Here is a 10,169-nt window from a genome sequence, read left to right on the forward strand (position 1 = left end):
TCTGTGCTGGCCTTTATCAGATGTTCTTTTACTATACATGTGAACCTTGCTTACATAACCTCAATATGTGAGAATGCAGGTTTACATAGAAGACAGGTTAATAGGTTATTATTTACTTTCTAAGTATAATTCTTCCTTTTTAAAGGAAAGGTTCCTATAAGATCAATTTGAATAAAAAATTCCTGTGGTGCCTTTAAAGTATGATTGGTATACAAAAATGAGTTTATATGAAACTTTTCAGAGATATGTTTATTGTACAAATGAAAAAGTTCTTTTCATTTGTCTCGCTCTCAAGGCTGCCTTTTGAGGTAGTGTAACAGATATCACTGTTCATCAGCAAAGCGTTAGGGATTGAGTTGATTGGATGGTATTTCATTTGCAGGTAGGATTTTAGAGAGACATCAAGATTGAGAATCACAGAGTTGTTAGCACTAGAGGGGAACCTCACTTCTAGTGACTCTCAAATGCCCGTGTGTGGATGGGAACCAGCCTGGGACAAAGTTTTCACTGGTTTTGGTGCAGTGAGAAAAAAAAAGATAATGTAATGAGGTTTCTCTAACACTAAGTTTCTTTCAATTAAAACACTATTCTTTATTTGATATCATGTCATCTTCTTTAGGGGTTTAAAATGTCCTATCTTTTATGAAATATTGGCTATAAATATTACTGTCTTTTATTGTCCTTACTGGATAAAACAAAAAGTTGACACTTCTACATTGGACCCTCCATGAATTTTTCATGTTTTATTTTAAAAGTCCAAGGAAAAAAAATAAACTAAAATAAAGAAAAAAAAATTTTAATTAAAAAAAAATTAAAAGTCCAAGGAAGACTATAACTCAACCTTGACTTTAAGAGAGGTCTCAAAGATCAGAGAAAATTCATCATGTATATAAGAACACAGAGCTAGTGTCAAAACTAGCACTTGAACCCGGTCCTCCATGTGCTTTCTGCTCCTCAAGACCCTTCCTTATCTCTGGTCCTTTTATTGTTCCATCCTTTCAGCCTGCCTTGAATCACCTCATTCTGGTAGGATTTGTACTTCTATCCTGTTGCTACAGATTGTTCCCAGTGTGTAATAGCATTTCCTATTATATGAGTTTACTTCTTTTTTGTCCCTTTTACAAACATAAACTTGTTAATTTAGTATTTAATTGGATTGTTAGGACTAAGTAGTTATTTATTAATTTATTGTAATAAAAAGATTCATTAAAACTTGTTTTTCCTAATGGGTAATGTGGAGTTTGGCCTTCTTTGCTTCTAAAACAGTGCCTCATACTGAGGCTCTAGGGAGGGTGCTGAGGGTCACTTTTGGACATATGGACATATGAAGGTGTTTGCAATGAAACTGTTTGTTTGTTTCTTAAAATATAGCCAGCCTTGTACTCTTTGTCTGAAGAGTAGACAACTGGGTAGACTAAAAATTATAGCAAAACTCTGTTCCTTGTGTCTTCATGCAGGGTAGACTCTTACCCTCTAAGGGTGTGTGCGAGCCAGTGCAGAGCAAACAATTACACTCTTGTATAGGCCTCTGTCTCTCTCTCTCTCAATCTCTCTCTCTCTCTCTCCCCCCCCATTTGACAAACAAAATAAACTGGAAACATATCTGAGAGTGAATCATTGGTTGGAGAAATTACAGGGGGAAAAATATTCCTACGATCATGTTGGGGGAAAAACCCACCGTCGACCTGGCCATGATGAGGAAGACGAGGGTGGTCACAGAGCTCTCTTTGTGTGACTAGCCCAGGGAGGATTATTCCCCGCGACTGGGCAGGCTTGACTGCTCTCTGCAATACCTTCCTGGGCCCCTGAGGCAGGTGGAGGTCAGTGGTCCAGCTCAGGTTTCTCAAAACTGCTCCTGGGCCTTCCATGGTGCTGCTGTTTTAGGTTTTTCTAGTTATCTTCTCTGGTTTTGATTTCTTTCTTTTTTTCTTTTCAGAGTGAAAAAAATTCTTTTCAAAGGGCTTTCTCCAATTCCTGGTAGTCATTTGTGCAGTTCTAAAGTTTTTGTCTTTAAATATTTGTATATGTCTATTGTGTTTGTTCCCTTCTAATTTACATGTTGCTGTTTATTTTATTACTAAGCTATATGTGAGAATATGTACATATACATAAATGGTCAAGTTTGTATATTTATTTATATATATACATATGCTTTATATATATTTATTCTGTTTAATGTGTATATATATGTATATATGATGTATATATGTATACATCAAACAGAAATAAAAATATATACTCATGTATTTTAAATCCAATCTTACAATAAAAACCTGAGTAAACATTCTCAAATAAATACATTTATTTTATCTAAAATATACACTTAATTAACAAGCCAAAAGGGAGGGAAAACACCCCGTGGAAAAATAATATATAATAAACTAGAGAAGCAAAACAGAATTGTGGACATAGCCTACTACCATAATGTATTTATACATTCTATATGCTTTCCTGGCCAACATAACTGAGCTCCTGGGCTGAATGTAAATAGCATCTTTTTGAAATATAGTGAATTGTCTTGTTCTGTGGCTAATGAATGAAGCCGAGATATACCTGCTCTACACTGTCAACTTCAAAAAATATATATACATGCATTATATATCAGTTCCAGGCAGCCCTATTGGAACATCACTTATTTTGTTTCTCTCTCTTCTTTTTTTTTTTAAATTTGATAAATGCCTCTGTTATTACCTGCGGTGTGCTCTGAACATTCACTCACTATTTTGTTGCTTGCCCTGCCCTCAGAGACTGCACATTTAAATCCCATTTGCTACAGCAGCAGCAGGACTGCTGGGAGGTGACAGCCCCCTCTATAGCTAACTCCCCAGAGTCAGAGCCATTGGGAGTAGTCTGGGTAAAGCCACAAGACAGTTGGAATGACATGCACACAGGAAAACCAAAAAACAAACATCAGCGACAACGCAAAACAGAGCAAGATTCTTTCCCCCTTATTCTCCTTACAGGAGAGATAAAGGCGGTGAGAATCGGTTGATATTTGATGAATTGTTTCTATTCAGAGGAGTGCTATCATTTTAATGTCCCCCCCTTTTTTTTTTTTGAAAATGCACCCACAGTCTCTGAATTCCCATTAATGCAAAGTTCAGATAAAGCTGATGAAAAGCATCTGCCATCTTGATAGTTGCCATGGCAGATGGCGCCAGCCTTTATGCTTTTATCAGTATTAGTATCAGAACGCACTTTGTGTTCCAAGCTGAGATAAAAATCATTGAAGCTGTACCTGGAAGAGGCAGTGCCACACTGCAGGCCCCACTGTTCCGCATCTCGGCCGAGCTGCCTGCAGGAAAGCCAGGCGCGGCCTGCTCTCTCGTGGTGCATTCGTTTTTCAGATGTTATTTTGCAGACTTGGAGGATGAGGGGCTTTTTCTAAAACGCTGCTTTACCCTTTGCCGCTGTCCCCTCGGAATGTGTGGGGCGGCATATCAGCAGTGCCCGATCATGCTAACCCTGCTGGCCCCCTGGGCAGTCCTGTGGGGGACTCTCAGTGTCAGCCTTGGGAACCTGAGAGCAGTGTGAAAAGGAGCCCTTTGAGTACTTGGAGCTGAGTGTGTTTCAGGCTCTGGAAGGGTGCCTGCGGCTTCCTCTCAGTAAGTGCATTAGGACATTGTGATCCCCACCTCTCTCTCTCTCTCTCTCTCTGTCACAACTGCTGCTGCAAAGTGCCACATGTTAGTGATGTAAAACTGAAACCTTGCACCATCTCCCCACAGTTGGCCTCAGTCCAGTTCTGCAGCCTCCTGCACCGTGGCCCATTAGGCCATTGTTTATTCCAAATGTCCCAGCCAGGAGACTTCAGAACGCTAAAACCATTCCAAGAGTTCTTTATTGTGCATTTCCAAATATATGGACAGATTCTCCCCCACCTCTGGCTTCCACCTCTTTAGTTATCCGTGCACTTATTTTTGGTAACACTGTTGCCTGATAAATAGAAGGGTTGTGAGATCTTAGGTTGTTATGCAAGTGCTAGCGACACAGCCTGGTACACCATTTGGCTGGTGCATGGGGGGAGAAGAACAGTAACAAAAAAGAGGAGGGCAAGGAAGTTATTTTAAATTAAAGTGTTCGTATATAACTATATGACATTAATAATAATGCTGGGAGCCATTAGAGTTGGCTGCACTGGCTTTTCAGGCACCTCCAAGAACACTTCAGAAGAATTTTTAAAAGAAGATAAAAACTTTCTTATTTTTTCTCCCTTGGTTAAGAGAATTGGATTCAGAGCTCTGCCTGAAATACTGGTCCCACCATATACTAACGGTGGGATTTGAGGACACTACTTCACTTCTCTATGGCTTGTTTTCCTTGCTTCTGAGAAGTAGGTGATACGTCTGTAACTCAGAGCAACCATGAAGATTAATTTAGATCATGCTTGTAAAGCACAGGGATATAAATGTTCAATAAACGCCAGTGGTTACTAATATTATTATTATTTTCATCACTTCCTTATTTCTTAGCACTGAAAGAGCTTTAAAGGGATCTGTGTCATTAAAACCCACCTCACCAGTGACATCTACCTTTGTGGGGCTCCTGGCCACGGCTTTCCAGAGTTCTAAGCCTTTGGCAGCTGTGATGCCAGCCCAGCTCCACGTCAGGGCTCAGGCTGCTTTCCGAGCTGCCTCCATCGCCTGGTGGACATTACACAGTCTGGTTCTCACTTCAGGATCTGGCTCAGATGGGTGAAGGTCAATAGCAATTTCGCATCTACTAATTTATTCTAGAATGGAGGTTTACGTACAATTGTCACAGGAAGGCAGGGAGGGTTATCGTTACCACCCTAACAGCAATTCTCAATCTGGTGCAATGCCCATGCCTACTTACACCCACTGTGCTGTCATCCCAGAGGAAGGTGAAAAAGACAGTGTGCACTTTCGGGATTATACTTAATTATTAATATCTTACTTTTGAAAATGGAATGGTACATTTTATTTGTTTTTAATAAGGTATAATTTATATACAGTAAAATGAACTTTTTTAGTGTGTATTTCTGCAAGAATTGACAAATATGAGTAAAGATAAAGAAAAATAAAGATATAGAATAGTTATATCTTTCTAAAAAAATTTCCCTGTGTGGCCCCTTTGCACACAACCTGTCCCCCATACTCATTCCCTGGCAATTACTGGTCTATTTTCTGTCTCTATAGTTTTGCCTTTTCAAGAATGTCATACAAATAAAATAATACAGTATGTAGGCCTTTGAGTCTGGCTACTTTCATTTATCTTAGTGTATTTGAGATTCATCCATGTTGTGTGCATATCAGCACTTAGTGCTTGTTATTAAATAGTATTCCATGGTATAGATGGATAACAGTTTGTTTATCCACTCCACAGTTACACAATTGTGGGGCATTTAGGTTGTTTCCAGTTGTGAGCAATTATGAATAAGAGTGCTCTAAACATTGATGAGCATGCTTTTGTGTAAACATAAATTTTTATTTCACTTGGGTAAATACTTAAGAATGTGATTGCTGGGTTGTGTGGTAAGTGTATGTTTATCTTTATAAGAAATGGCTAAACACTCTTCCAAGTGGCTGTACCACTTTGCATCCCCACCACCAATGAATGAAAGTTCCAGCAGCTCCACATCCTTGCCAACACTTGGAATAGTCAGATTTTTTGTTTTTGTTTTTAAGTTTAGCCTTTCTAATAAGTATATGGTGGTTTCTCCTTGTGGTTTTAGCTTGTATTTCTCCAGTGAATAATGATATTAAGCGTTTTTTCATGTGTTTATTTGCCACGTATACATTTTTGGTGATGTTTCAAATGTTTGCCCATTTTTAAAAAATTGGGTTGCTGTTTCTTATTATTCAGTTATGAGAGTTTTTTTTAATATCCTAGATAAAGTCCTGAATCAGATATTCAATTTGCAAATATTTCCTCCAAGCCTGTAGCTGGTCTTTTAATTGTCTCAATAGTGTCTCTCAAAGAGCAGAATTTCTTAGTTTGGGGAAATTCAATTTATCAATGGACTTTAATGAAGTAAATTTTTCTCTTTTATGTATCACATTTTTAGTGTTATATCTAAGAAATCTTTGCTTTATGGAACACGAATATTTACTCCTACATTTTCTAAATTTACGCTTTGGCCTATGACCCATTTTGAGTTGACTTTTGTCTATAACGCAAGTACAGATCAAGGTTTTGGATCATTCTGTTTTGTTTTCTATACTGGTCTAGTGGTTTTAGTACCAGTTTTGAAATATTATTCTCTTTCCATTAAACTGCTCATACTTTTGTGTTTCTTGAAAATCAGTTGACCATATATATAGGTCTATTTCTGTACTTTCTAATCTGTTCCATTGATTTAAATGTCATTCTACCTTCAATACCACACTGTTTTGGTTAATGTAGCTTTATAGTAAGCCTTAAAATTAGATAGTGAGTCCTTTTTCAAAGTTGAACGTGACATAATGTATAGTATAAATACATTTCTAGTTACTATATGTCAAGCATATACACTTACTTTGGATGACACTGGTGAGAGACACCCGTCTCCACCCTGGGAATTTTAGAAACACTGCAGGCTATGTACATGTGTTTTAAAAAGATGAGAGAAACTAATATGAATGACCAAAGACCTGAAAACCACTTGGATCTCTAATCAGAAAGAATGAGTTGTTTAGGCTGTAGATACAGTTAGCCTACATTTTTAAAAACTCATCTTTATATTTTTGTGTGTACCTGTATATAAATTTAATTCAGAAAATTCTAACCCCTTTAGGCTGTTGCATGAAGTTTCAGATATAAACAGAACAGGACTATTCCCTATGGCTTACTATTAAATCAATAATCTCTCTGCAGGTTAAAAAGCTTGCCTTGTGTATCACTCCACTATTTACAAAGTTCTTTTATGTACATAATTCCATTAAGTCCTCACAACCTGCCTTGGAGCAGGTCTTCCTCTCCCCATTCTGCAGATAAGGGATCTTCAGAAATTTCAAATCCCTGACTCAGTTACTGGCAGAAAGTGTCCGAGTCAGGACTCTACCTCAGTCCTTCTAGCAAGTCTTGTAAATCTGTGCTGCAGCACATCCTGACTAGAAAGTTCAGATTGCCCTGGGTCAATGGCATCTCGCCCATGATATCCTGAAGGGTAACCTGACCTTGTGAAAAACCCATCACTGTCAAATTCAGCCAGGACCCGATCAATTTGTGGGGAGTTTTGGCTTTAATTATTAGCCTCACTTCAGTGGCCAGATTCCACTCTGCTGAGCTTGAATTCAGTGTCCCAGATTTGATTGGGTTAGAGAACAGATAGGGAGTAAGGTTATAAAGTGTAGGAAATTCTCACTGTTACCCCTAAAACTTGCTCCTCCACTGGAATGTGTAAAGAACACCACTGATGCAATTTTTTGTTGGCGTTGTGTGAGCAATTATTAGCCATCAGCCATCCTGAGTGAGAACTATGAGTTTCAAAGATTGACAAAGTTTGACACCAAAATTAGGCATCAAAATAGGGTCAGACTCTGGAATCAGTTTTTGCATTTTACTGCTACACAATAATTTTGACATTTGCTCACCCCAGAAAGTACTTAAAAGGAACTGTCTAAACTCGTGGTTCTCAAAGTGAGGTTCAGGGACCAGCAACTGCAGCAGCATCATTGCTTGAGAATTAGCTAGAAATTCAAATTTTCTGCCCTTCCCCTGAATTGATTTTATTTAATTTTTTTCCCCCTGAAGCAAATGAACAAAATCTCCAAAGAAATACAAAGGGGAAACACGTCAGATCATCATAGAACTCATTTGTAGATACAAGGCACCATAAATAGATCAATTCGAAGAAAACACTGACATTATCTACTGTGGTTCAGGAAGAGCTGGAGAGTGGTTCTAACATCAATTTGGTAAATTAAGCCACAAAATTCTGTTCAGGATGGACTCAGATTCCAGGTAATTTATGCTCCTTGTGTCTGTGGTATGAGTAGGACATCTTTTGGATGTTCACAGTTGTCTCAAGGTTGTAAGAGACTCTTAATATACTTTCTTTCAGGAGAAAAACACCCAGACACCTTTCTGATGGCAATCTGTTCTTGGAATGAGAAAATGTGTTTTTGGCTGGTGTTTTCATTTTCACAAGACTCTAGGTTTATACTTTCAGCTAGAAGATCCAAGAGAAATGAAGAATTATCAGGACTCCTCTTCCTTAGATGTGTCTTCCGAGATAGCAAGCACCTACTTGTTTTTCTTTGGAGAAGAAATAGAAGCCAATTCTTCCAAATTTATATAGATGGAAGGAGGCTTAGAAAGCATCAGGGGTTTTGCAAAGGGAATGTTATTTGAATTTTGGGTGGGGACAGTAGTTTCTGGTGAGAGACTGTGCTGTCTTAAAGATGTTTGGCATTCCTCGCCTCTGATGCTAAATGCTAGTAGCATCCCCCAGTTATTATTATAGCAAAAGCCTCCCTAATTATTTCCAAATACCCTCTAGGGTGGTGCCTTAAGTTGAGAACCTCTTCTAGTCCCCTGGTTTTATCTTTGAGGAAACTGAGACCCAATTGGCTAGTGGCACAACCAGCCTTTGACCCCAAATTTCTTATCCTCAGCCCCACTATAGTGTAAGTGCCATGAACGCAAGACTTTTTGTCTGTTTCATTCACTGTTGGTTTCCCAGAGCTTAGTACAGTTTCTGGCACAGAGGAGGCACTCAATAAATATTTATTGAAAGAATGAATGAATGAATGAATGAATGAATGAATGAATAGGTGGGTCACTATACACTCTACAATACCATCTTCAAGATCCACCAAAACCAGTGGTTGACGGTTGATTTCCAAGGTCATAGATGTAATCAGCTTTCAGGTAACTAAAAAAAAAAAAAAGGAAAAAAAAAGTCCATTATCAGAGATGAAGGAGCCACAGAGGAAATGGGATTCTTCAAGGCAGTCCTACATTGTCACAGAAACGTGACTTCCAAATTAAATACAGTACCTCTACTGATTTAAGATGTGCAGTATTTCCATTAGAATAATAACACCACCAAGATTTTGAATTTATGTGCATATTTATGGAGTGAGCTGCCTATTGATGGATCATATGATGACGTTGCTGCTACAGAAGAGCCCAAGGCTGGCGCCACAGAATGGCCCACACTGTTGGAACTTCGCCACAGGTGCAGCACCCAACGTGCTGTTACCTCTTGGGAATTGCTAATTCCACGGACTGCTCTTTAAAGGGTGTTTTCTTTGTTCATCTCCCCAATTAAAAGCATATCTGGAGGTTCCGTGCTTTTAAGTTCAGTCAAGAACATTTTTGTGTTCTTTGACAGGATATTCAACACTTTCACACAGAGCTAGCCAACAAAAACAGTGTTTGCTCAGGAAAAATGTTTTGGAACATGCTAGACTATCATGGTTTACTTTGCTCTACTCGTGTAACACTTTAGCAACATGGGCGTTTGGAATCGCACCTTGCCATTTAGAAGCTAGGTTGAGTAAACACTCACATGACAATGCTTCGTGGTTCGCGTTTAATGTCTGGGCGGGACAGGCGAGTGAATACAGTAGTGATGATCTCTGAGCTTCAGTGACCAAGATGTTGGGGACAGTGGGTTACCCTCTCTTTACTGTGAATATTTGGAAGCTGATTTTATATGTATTACACTTTTAAGTAGCTGAAGTACCTATTGCCCCCAGTCCCATACTGTTTTCCTTATAAAACCCCATTTCCTATCTGCATTTGATGGGGTGCTTTCAATAGTGGTAGTAGATGAGGGAGAAAATATAAGAGATTTAAATGGGGTTGTTCAACATGCCAAACAAGGTTAGCTTCATCTCAGGTGATAGATGTGCCATTAAACATTTTTAAACAGAGTGGCAATATGCTCAGATAATCACACGCTGGAATTTAAGAAAGGTCAGTGGAGAGAATGAATTGGAGAAGGCGAGGCAGGAAGTGGGGTTTTATGTTATTTTTTATCTCTTCTGTATACCATTTGTACACCCATTCTCTGCTCCATACACCCTCTCCAACTCTTGCACATAATGATTACACTCTTATCTGTGTTTCAGTAACATTGGACACACAACTTTGCTATAGCATGTTTTACAAGTCAAAGATATTTCCAGAGCATTTCTGTTGATGGCCGCCTTTTCTCCAGGATCCCTAAGAGAAGTGACCTTCTATAAACATTGACTAACAGTTTTCTGAATGGCTTC

The sequence above is a fragment of the Miniopterus schreibersii genome (assembly GCF_964146895.1).
Source record: "Miniopterus schreibersii genome assembly, chromosome: 15".
NCBI classification, from domain to species: Eukaryota; Metazoa; Chordata; class Mammalia; order Chiroptera; family Miniopteridae; genus Miniopterus; species Miniopterus schreibersii.